This window comes from Durio zibethinus, unplaced genomic scaffold, assembly GCF_047325235.1.
Source record: "Durio zibethinus cultivar Kanyao isolate XHJ-2024 unplaced genomic scaffold, ASM4732523v1 HiC_scaffold_304, whole genome shotgun sequence".
Classification (NCBI taxonomy): domain Eukaryota; kingdom Viridiplantae; phylum Streptophyta; class Magnoliopsida; order Malvales; family Malvaceae; genus Durio; species Durio zibethinus.
Genome location: NW_028322927.1, coordinates 1 through 10000, shown reverse-complemented (window position 1 = coordinate 10000; position 10000 = coordinate 1). Strand labels below are relative to the sequence as shown.

Here is a 10000-nt window from a genome sequence, read left to right as displayed (position 1 = left end):
TTTTGGACGATGCAATATGTAGAAAGCCTATTTTATTTACTAGCGTATTTATTTACTAGCGTATTTGCTCTTTCTTTCCTTTTTTTTTTTATTTCTATAGTGGAGATAGTCGCACGTAATGACAGATCACAGCCATATTATTAAAAGCTTGTGGTAAGAACGGGTTTCGTTCTAGTGCTCGAAAATAATATTCTAAAGCTTTTGTATGTTCTCCGTTACTTGTGTGGATAAGGCCTATGTTATAGAGTATATAACTTCGATCATAGGGATCAATTTCTAGTCGCATAGCTTCATAATAATTCTGTAAGGCTTCCGCATAATTTCCTTCGGATTGAGCCGACATCCGTTACGGTCGTCATTCGATTCAACGAATTCTCCGTTCCAAAACCGTACGTGAGATTTTCACCTCATACGGCTCCTCCTTTATGTGCATAATGAGAATAATCCATGGAATTAAAAAAAAGGTCGAAATATTGTCATTATGAACTGAGCGGGGCTAATGTTTTTACAAGAAATCTCTAGCCAACCCTCTTGCAAAAGATCTTTTCTTACCATCAAGCGTGTTCGTACTAGATAAATAAAGTAAACTCCAACAATTTCTTTGTTCTCAACGCTCCTTAATTTCCAGGAATTAGTCACTTCAACAATCTTCGATGGTTATATGGGTATCCAAAGTACGAACAAGATGGATGTTTGTTGTCCCAACCATTTCTCTTAGTTCCGATCCCGATAAGGAAAGGGAATCCTTTATAACAATAACAAAGTTTTCGTGTTGTTGATTCCTAGATGTAGTGCTTCTTCCTCTATGCCGCCTATTGGTACTAGTGTAGTAGGGTTGACCCACAATACAGACCCATAGGTGTAACCTTTCGCTCAATACTCGAATCAACAATTGAAGCATCTGAGGTTGCATTAATCGGGGATACACGACAGAAGGAATTGCTTTATTTATAAACTTCACCTTCAACAAGCGTAGATTTCTTTTTTTTTTTCAATAGTCTTTTTTTTTTTTTTTCTATTCCGAATCATGTGTCTTTTTCCTAAGACTAAGAGCGGTAAAATAAAAATAAAAAAAAAAATATATATAAAATAATTAAAATATATAAAATAATTATAATTATATAATAATAATCAAATCGCACCATCTCTGTAATAAGTAAATGCCTCTTTTTCTCCTGAAGTTGTCGGAATTATTCGTAATAAGATATTGGCTACGATTGAAAAGGTCTTATCAATAAAATTTCCATTTATCCGCGATCTAGGCATAGGTAGCAATCCATTCTATAACTCTTTTCATTACCCCTTCGTGAGAAAAAAAAAAGGATCTCACAAACAAAGGAAGCGTACAGTACGAAATAACATAAAAGCAGACCCATTCCATAAAAAAAAAAAAAAAAAAGATATAGCCCTCTACTTTACTTCAATTTTTTTGGCAGGAATCAAGAAAAAAAAAAAAAAAGAAATATTTGAATCCTATTTTATTTCATCCAAATTTATTAGTATAAGAATTTATTAGTATAAGAATAAAATATAAAAAGAAAAAAGAATTATTACGATTTCATCGAAGTTGAAGAATCAAAAAATTTATCCTACGGATTAGGATAGATTAGCAAAATTAGAGAAGTTTTGATTAAATTATGATAAAAAGAGGAAAAATAATCGAATAATCGTTCTATGATGAAAATAAAATAACTGCCCTTTTTTGTGTTTTGTGCATAGCAGGTATACAACATATAATCAAATATAAAAATCCCTTAGAGGATTTATGAATTTGTAATAGATTTACAGAGTAAGAGGTTGTTGTTGAGAGATCTAAAACTGGAAAAGAATTTTAGAATTCTTATAGAAATGGGGAATTAGAGTCTAAAGAGAATTATGAACTAAAAATATCCATTAAGCATAGTCTAAAAAAAAAAAACCAATCGATTGATTTGATTCGTTTCAATTCATTGATTTAATCCAGTCCGGTAGAAATATCAGAAAAAAGATGGGAGTGCCTTTTTCGCAAACATGAATAGATATATATGGTATATGTTTATCGTATTATATTATTTATTTTTAACAGCCCCCTCACAAAAAAATTTCTTCGAGTCGGGAGGCTAAAGAAAAAGTGCTGAAAAAAGTGATGAAAAGTTTTCTATTTTTATAGCTAGTTTTCTAGTTAGAATTGATATTGTTCGTACCTCTCGAACAATCTAATATGAATAACTCGCTATTCGCTCGGGTTATCGGCCATAATAATTATGTAGGAGAGATGGCCGAGTGGTTCAAGGCGTAGCATTGGAACTGCTATGTAGACTTTTGTTTACCGAGGGTTCGAATCCCTCTCTTTCCGCACCTTCACCTAATTCGCCAATGTAACTGACTACAATGTATCAAATCAAATAAGAACAGATACTAAAGAGTTAGACCCTTCTTTGATATAGATTCTCTATTCCCAATTTCTTTTTAATACGGAATACGTAAAATAGCGTACAGGGGATGAAAATCTACCTACGGATCTATCATACATGAATAGGAGAAAAATAAAATTTCCGAATCAAATCCCTTACCCTGTCTTCCTTTACTTAACCTTAACTCAGGTGAAAAGGGAGCAGAACCCTTGTTTTGTTATTTTAGTTAGGTTTAAGTCTGACGAGAATAATATTCTACGACAAGCAATTCATTTATTTTCAAACCGACCCATTTCCTATCTATTATTTGATTGACTAATCCTTTATATTGTAATGTGTGAAGGGTCAAATGCTTTGGTAATTCCTCATGGGTGGATGAATCAAGATAATTTTGAATCAGAGTTCTAGATTTTTGTTCATCCCTCGCTGAAATAATATCTCGGGGTTTGCAGCGATAACTTGGTATATCTACTGTACGACCATTAACTAAAATATGTCTATGGTTAACTAATTGGCGGGCTTGAGGAATAGTTGAAGCCATACCTAATCGAAAAAGGATGTTATCCAAACGCATTTCAAGTAATTGTAGTAAAACCTGACCTGTTGACCCTTTTGCTTTTCTGGCAATACGAACGTATTTAAGTAATTGTCGTTCTGTAAGGCCATAATGAAAACGCAATTTTTGTTTTTCTTCTAAACGAATACGATATTGAGATTTTTTACCGGAGCGCGATCGGTTTCTAAGATCGCTTCCGGCTCTAGGACTTTTACTAGTTAGTCCCGGTAAAGCCCCCAGACGGCGTATTTTTTTGAAACGAGGCCCTCGGTAACGCGACATAAAGACTCCTTATTAATTTGAATTTTATTGAAATTTCATAAACCTAAATTAAAACTGAACTAAATGAAGCGAAATCGACTGAAGGATTGTACTACAAATATTAATGAGATGAATTGGATCAATATCCATACTTTTTTGTATTGTATATAATGTATATTGTATATAATGTATACAAAAAATAGAAATTAAAATAAAATATATATAATATATAAATATATTAAATATAAAATATATATTAAATATAAAATATAAAAATTAAAATCTAAAAATTAAACCAAAAAAAGTTTCCTTTTTTTTTTTCTTGATTTATTCTGCAAAGATCTAACTCCTCCAATTTTATTCCTAATTGAAAGTTTCTACGACATAATAAACGGATCGTTGACCTTTGGAAAGAAAAGGGGAAAAAGCTTTTTCAATGTTCTTTGATTTCAAAAAAACATTATCAATCATGTAAAAAAGTAAAAAAGCAAACAAATAGAGAAAGCCGGCTATCGGAATCGAACCGATGACCATCGCATTACAAATGCGATGCTCTAACCTCTGAGCTAAGCGGGCTCAAATAATAGAAATTTTGTATCCATAGGAATTCAGCAAACTATTACGATCTTATCTATTAACTATCTATTAGTTATTCATAATTACTATGAATTATTAATATGAATTATAGACTAGAATTTAGAAAAACTAGAATTTTAAATTTTAAATGCCATATTTATGCCATACATAATTTATGCCATATTTAATATAATCATATTTAATATAATGATATATAATAATATATAATAATATATAATAATGGTAGATTCAATCTAATATTCAATCTAATATTGATAGAATATAATAATTAAGAATAGAATAATATAATTCTATTTGATTATATTTTAATCATTCTATTTGATTATATTTTAATCATATTAAAAATGATATTTTAATTTAATCATATTTTAATTTAATCATATTAATATTTAATAACATTATATTTAATAATATTAAATTATAATAATATTATTATAATTTAATTCTAATTTTATTATAATTATAAAAATTATAAAAATAAATTATAAATATATTTATAATTTTTATAATTATTTATTATTTATCTCTATATTATATATTTTTATTTTATATTTATTTTATTATATGTTATCTTTATTCTATTAGTCTATTCTATTTAGTATTCTATTCTATTTAGTATTATATTCTATTTAGTATTATATATATAATTTAGTATTATATATATATTAGTATAATATTAGTATACTAAGTATAATATTACTATATTTTTTATTTTATATTTTTAGTATTTTTTAGTATATTTTTAGTATATTTTACATTTAAATTATATATAATTTTTTTTTTTTATATAGATATAGATATAGATTTAATTTAATAGATAGATTTAATTTTAATATAGATAGATAGATTTAATATAGATTTAATTTATTTATATTTAATATTTATTTATATTTAATATAGATTTAATATATATTTAATTTATTTATATTTAGTTTAGAATTATAAATAGAGTCTAATAATTAGATAATTATAGTGAAAATATTTTTATGCATTTATATATAATTTATATTTATATATAATTTATATATATATTATCATTATATAAATGATACGTTATAAGTCTAAATAATTAGAATGAAACTTTGTTTTTTAGACTAACTAATTCGAATTATCTTCGAAGTCGAAATAGAAATGAATGGAATAATTAGTTCTAGCTATTATGCTATTATACTAGAAAATAAATAATTAATAATGAATAAATTTTAAAATGAATAAATTTTAATAATGAATAAATTCAATTTTCATTTTTATTTTTATTTTTTTAGTTATCTTATTATGGTTATATAGGATAGTCTAATAAAAGAATAAGAATAAAAATAAAATTAAAGAAAAAAGAAAAGATGCAACCCATAGAAATGAAATCCAGATCATAATGAGAGATGAGAGACTCCTTTCTTTTGTTTTCATTCATAAAGGCGGAAGCTAAGACGAAAAAAAAAAAAAAAATCGACCGTTCGAGTAAATTGCCTGAGAAAACTGAGAGTAAGGGGGGCATATATATGTTATGGAATATCCATCTATATTGAATTGCGAATACAGAAATGATAAAATATTTTCTGATTGGACCAAATAAATACGGGTCTCCGATAGAGACGAAAGAAGATAAACAAACAAGAAATAAAATAGGTAAAGACCCTTCGATATAAGAATCAGTATCTATATCTACTAAATTCAATACTAAATTCAACGGTTTTCGCATAAAAAGAAAGAAAATAAATAAATGAAAGAAAGGGGAAAGGAAGGGAAGGAGAAAGGGGGAAGGAAGTGCATCCTAATGAGATCCTAATCTCAAGACACAAAGGGGATATGGCGAAATTGGTAGACGCTACGGACTTAATTGGATTGGATTGAGCCTTGGTATGGAAACCTACTAAGTGATAACTTTCAAATTCAGAGAAACCCCGGAATGAAAAATGGGCAATCCTGAGCCAAATCCTATTATTTTACGAAAATAAACAAAGGTTCAACAAGCGAGAATAATAAAAAAGGGATAGGTGCAGAGACTCAATGGAAGCTATTCTAACAAATGGGGTTGACTGTTGGTAAAGGAATCCTTATATCGAAACTCCAGAAAGGATGCAAGATATACCTATATAAAATATAAAATAAATAGGTATACTAATGAAAAACCAAAAAAGACGACTCGAACCCGTATTTTTTTTATTTATATGCAAAATCAATTTATATGAAAAATAAAAAGAATTGTTGTGAATCGATTCCAAGTTGAAGAAAGAATCGAATAGAATATTCATTAATCAAATCATTCACTCCATAGTCTGATAAATCTTTTGAAAAACTGATTAATCGGACGAGAATAAAGATAGAGTCCCGTTCTACATGTCAATATCAATACCGACAACAATGAAATTTATAGTAAGAGGAAAATCCGTCGACTTTAAAAATCGTGAGGGTTCAAGTCCCTCTATCCCCAACCCCAAAAAGCCCGTTTGCTATCTATTTATTTTATCCTACCCTTTTTGTTAGTGGTTCAAAGTTCCTTATGTTTCTCATTCATCCTATTCTTTTCCATTTTACAAGCGTATCCTAGCAGAATTTTGTTCTCTTATCACAAGTCTTGTGATATGATATATTGTGATATATATATGATATACGTACAAATCAACACCCTTGAGCAAGGAATACCTATTTGAATGATTCATAATCCATATCATTACTCATACTGAAATTTACAAAGTCTTCCTTTTAAAGATCCAAGAAATTCCCCTTTTAATTTAATACTTTTTCGTTTTTTTTTTTGTTTTCATTTTTAAGTGACATAGACCCAAGTCATCTAGTATTATGAGGATAATGCGTCGGTAATGGTCGGGATAGCTCAGTTGGTAGAGCAGAGGACTGAAAATCCTCGTGTCACCAGTTCAAATCTGGTTCTCGGCGTATGATTAATTTGTATGAGTATCTACTCTACAAATTAATTGATATAGATCGACATAATACATACTTATCTAGCTAGCTATCTGGAAGTAAACCCTCTCTTTATTTATTTTTTTTTTTTTTTTTGTTTCTATTTTTTAGATGAGCAAAGAGTCTATTATAATTATAATGTAGTAAAAAAAATAAATAATGTAGTAAAAGAAAAAAATTTCATTATCTTTCCTCTTCTTTTTTATTTGTTCACGCTGTGGCTCCTCACATTCAAAAAGAATGTTAATACTTCATACATATTTAATTAAAAAAAAAGATTAAAATAGTTGGTTGAAAGGCCCAACCAAAAGTCTGGTCTAGAGGAGTTCAAGGATAGAAATAACCAAGACTCATCTCAGCTACAGTACAAATAGAATCCGATTCCCTTTCATTTATTTATTTGTATTCTCTTTCATATTCCATTTCTTCATTCCTTTCTATGTGACTCTCTAGAGTTCATCTAAGTGATGTGCGCGATACAAAGTTCACGGTATAGAACCCTTGTTGTTCATCCTATTGTCTCGGCTCGTCCGAAATAAAATAAAAAGGTATCTTCAAAAATCGAGAATTTCAATGATGTATTGTCTTTTATTTCTTTTTATTTATTAGCCTATCCATAAGAATACGAATGAAACCTCAATTCCTCCGTTTGAGCTAGAAGAGAATGTACAAATATTCCTTGAATATTTGAAGTTGTAATTAGTTTCTTATCATTCAATGAGCGTCTTGTATTTCATAAAAATTGGGGGCAATGTAATCCTTACGTAAAGGCCACCCTATCCAACTTTCGGGCATTAAGATACGTTTCAGTCGTGGATGATTCTCATAAGAGATTCCCAACATGTCATAAGATTCTCGTTCTTGAAAATCCGCACTTTTCCAAACCCAGAAAACAGACGGAATTCTAGGGTTACTCCTTGGAGCAAATACTTTTATACATACTTCTTCCGGTTGATCTACACCATACTCTATTCTCGTAAGATGATACACACTGGCTAACAGTCCGCCTGGTGCTACATCATAAGCACATTGGGAACGTAGATAATTGTAACCATATACATATAAAATAACAGCAATGGAATGCCAATCCTCGGGCTTTATTTGTAAAGTCTCTATTCCTTGGTAATCGAAGCCCAAAGATCTATGAACTAGCCCGTGTTTGACTAGCCAAACAGACAAACGGCCCTGCATCTTTTTTATCTCTCCCGCACTTTTCTTTTTTATTTGTAATTTGTATAAGATAAGTATTTCACATTTACGATGAAATCGAATTTATGAAGATTAATTCGTTGTTTGTTATTCTGTTTCTGAATCCTACCTAATTCACTAATTCGTGGGAAGATATTGAACTTTTGTAGTTGAAAAATGTTTCAGGAGGAATCTCTGAAGTAGATGGTGGTTGATAGAGTAATCCTTGATTATAATTTCCAGTATGAGTACTGCGTACAAGACAAAACTTGTGATTGGTAGTAAAACACCGATCCCCCTGTTGAGATCTAATTCGATCTTCATAGATTTCGCGAGATATTTTCTTACGAAGTTTTGTTATAGCATCTATAACTGCCTCGGGTTTAGGGGGACAGCCCGGCAAATAGACATCCACAGGAATTAGCTTATCGACTCCCCGAACAGTACTATAAGAATCAGTACTGAACATCCCTCCTGTAATTGTACACGCGCCCATAGCAATAACATATTTAGGTTCGGGCATTTGTTCATATAATCTCACTAAAGAGGGAGCCATTTTCATTGTTACTGTTCCAGCTGTTAAAATTAGGTCCGCTTGTCTAGGACTCGATCTTGGGACCAGCCCATAACGATCAAAGTCGAATCGTGAGCCTATTAATGAAGCAAATTCAATGAAGCAACAACTGGTACCATAAAGAAGCGGCCATAAACTGGAGAGTCTTGACCAATTTGAAAGATCATTTAATGTAGTTGAAATAACTGAGTTTTGGGTTGTTCGATCAAGTAAGGGAAATTCAATGGAATTCATACTCAATGTTATTATTATTTTTACTTTTTTCTTTCTTTTTATTATCTGAATATTCAGGAACTAAGACCATTCCAATGCTCCTTTTCGCCATGCATAAACTGAACCAACAATTAGGATAAGCACGAAAATTAAAGCTTCTATGAATACGGGTACCCCCAATACATCGAAACTCATTGCCCATGGATAAAGAAAAACCGTTTCAACATCAAAAACAACAAAAACTAGAGCAAACATATAATAACGGATTCGAAATTGTAACCAAGCATCGCCCATTGGTTCTATACCCGATTCATAACTAGAAAGTTTTTCTGGACCCTTTCTAATCGGGGCTAAAACTCCAGAAATTAGAAATGCCAAAATAGGAATAGCACTTGATATTATTAGAAATGCCCAGAAAATATCATATTCGTAAAGCAGAAACATAGACGAACTCCTATGAATGTGAAAAATAGACCGGATTAGTCGATTCGACCTGGAATTCATTGTCAAGTCATCCACAACTGTTTGTTTAGTCAAACCAACAATTCAGTTTGATCGAATCGTCTAGTTTCGTTTGTTTGCTGTTGCGTTTTAAGATATATTGATTGGAATTAATCCTATTTACATTTCACTTATTTCGATTTAATTTCGATATAGTACTAATTTGTATTCGATATAGTACTAATTTGTATAGTAATAGTATAAATAGATATTTATACTATTACATTTATACTATTACATAGATATTTATACTATTACTATATAGTATAGTAGAATACTATACAAATCCAAAACAAGTAAAACTTTTTTGTTTTCACTTCATTTCGTATTTTTCTAAATAAAAGGAATTCTAATATATAACTAATATCTAATATGTATTAGAAATAAAAAAAAAAAAAAAAAACCTTTTCTCTTTTCTATTATCTTATTATCTATTATATATATAGAATATATATAGAATATAGAATAAATTTATATATATATTATATAGTATATTATATAGTTATATATAGAATATAGAATAAATTTATATATAGTTATATATAGAATACATTTTTTATTTTCTATCTATATTTTATAGATATTATATCTTTTTATAGATATTATCTATATATATATTATCTATATATATATATTTAATATATATTATATATATTTATGAGATTCTGTTGAAATGCGCTTTTGTTTTCAGTTTCTGAGCGATCTCCCTGTGAGCGAGCTTATGGGAATGATTTTAACCAAGCAACTGGAAGCGACCAGTTCCAATCAACAAAGAATACAATAATTAGGAAAAAA

At 29.4% G+C, this 10000-nt stretch overlaps 3 non-coding genes across 3 annotated transcripts; 2 read left to right on the top strand and 1 right to left on the bottom strand.

Moving 5' to 3' along the window:
• The first annotated feature begins 2248 nt into the window (after window positions 1–2248).
• TRNAS-GGA (transfer RNA serine (anticodon GGA)) lies at window positions 2249–2335 on the top strand. The gene has a single exon. It is a non-coding gene; the product is annotated as a tRNA-Ser (tRNA).
• A 1378-nt stretch (window positions 2336–3713) lies between these two features.
• Window positions 3714–3786, bottom strand: TRNAT-UGU (transfer RNA threonine (anticodon UGU)). The gene has a single exon. It is a non-coding gene; the product is annotated as a tRNA-Thr (tRNA).
• Window positions 3787–6629: 2843 nt separating this feature from the next.
• TRNAF-GAA (transfer RNA phenylalanine (anticodon GAA)) lies at window positions 6630–6702 on the top strand. The gene has a single exon. It is a non-coding gene; the product is annotated as a tRNA-Phe (tRNA).
• The last annotated feature ends 3298 nt before the right edge of the window (window positions 6703–10000 follow it).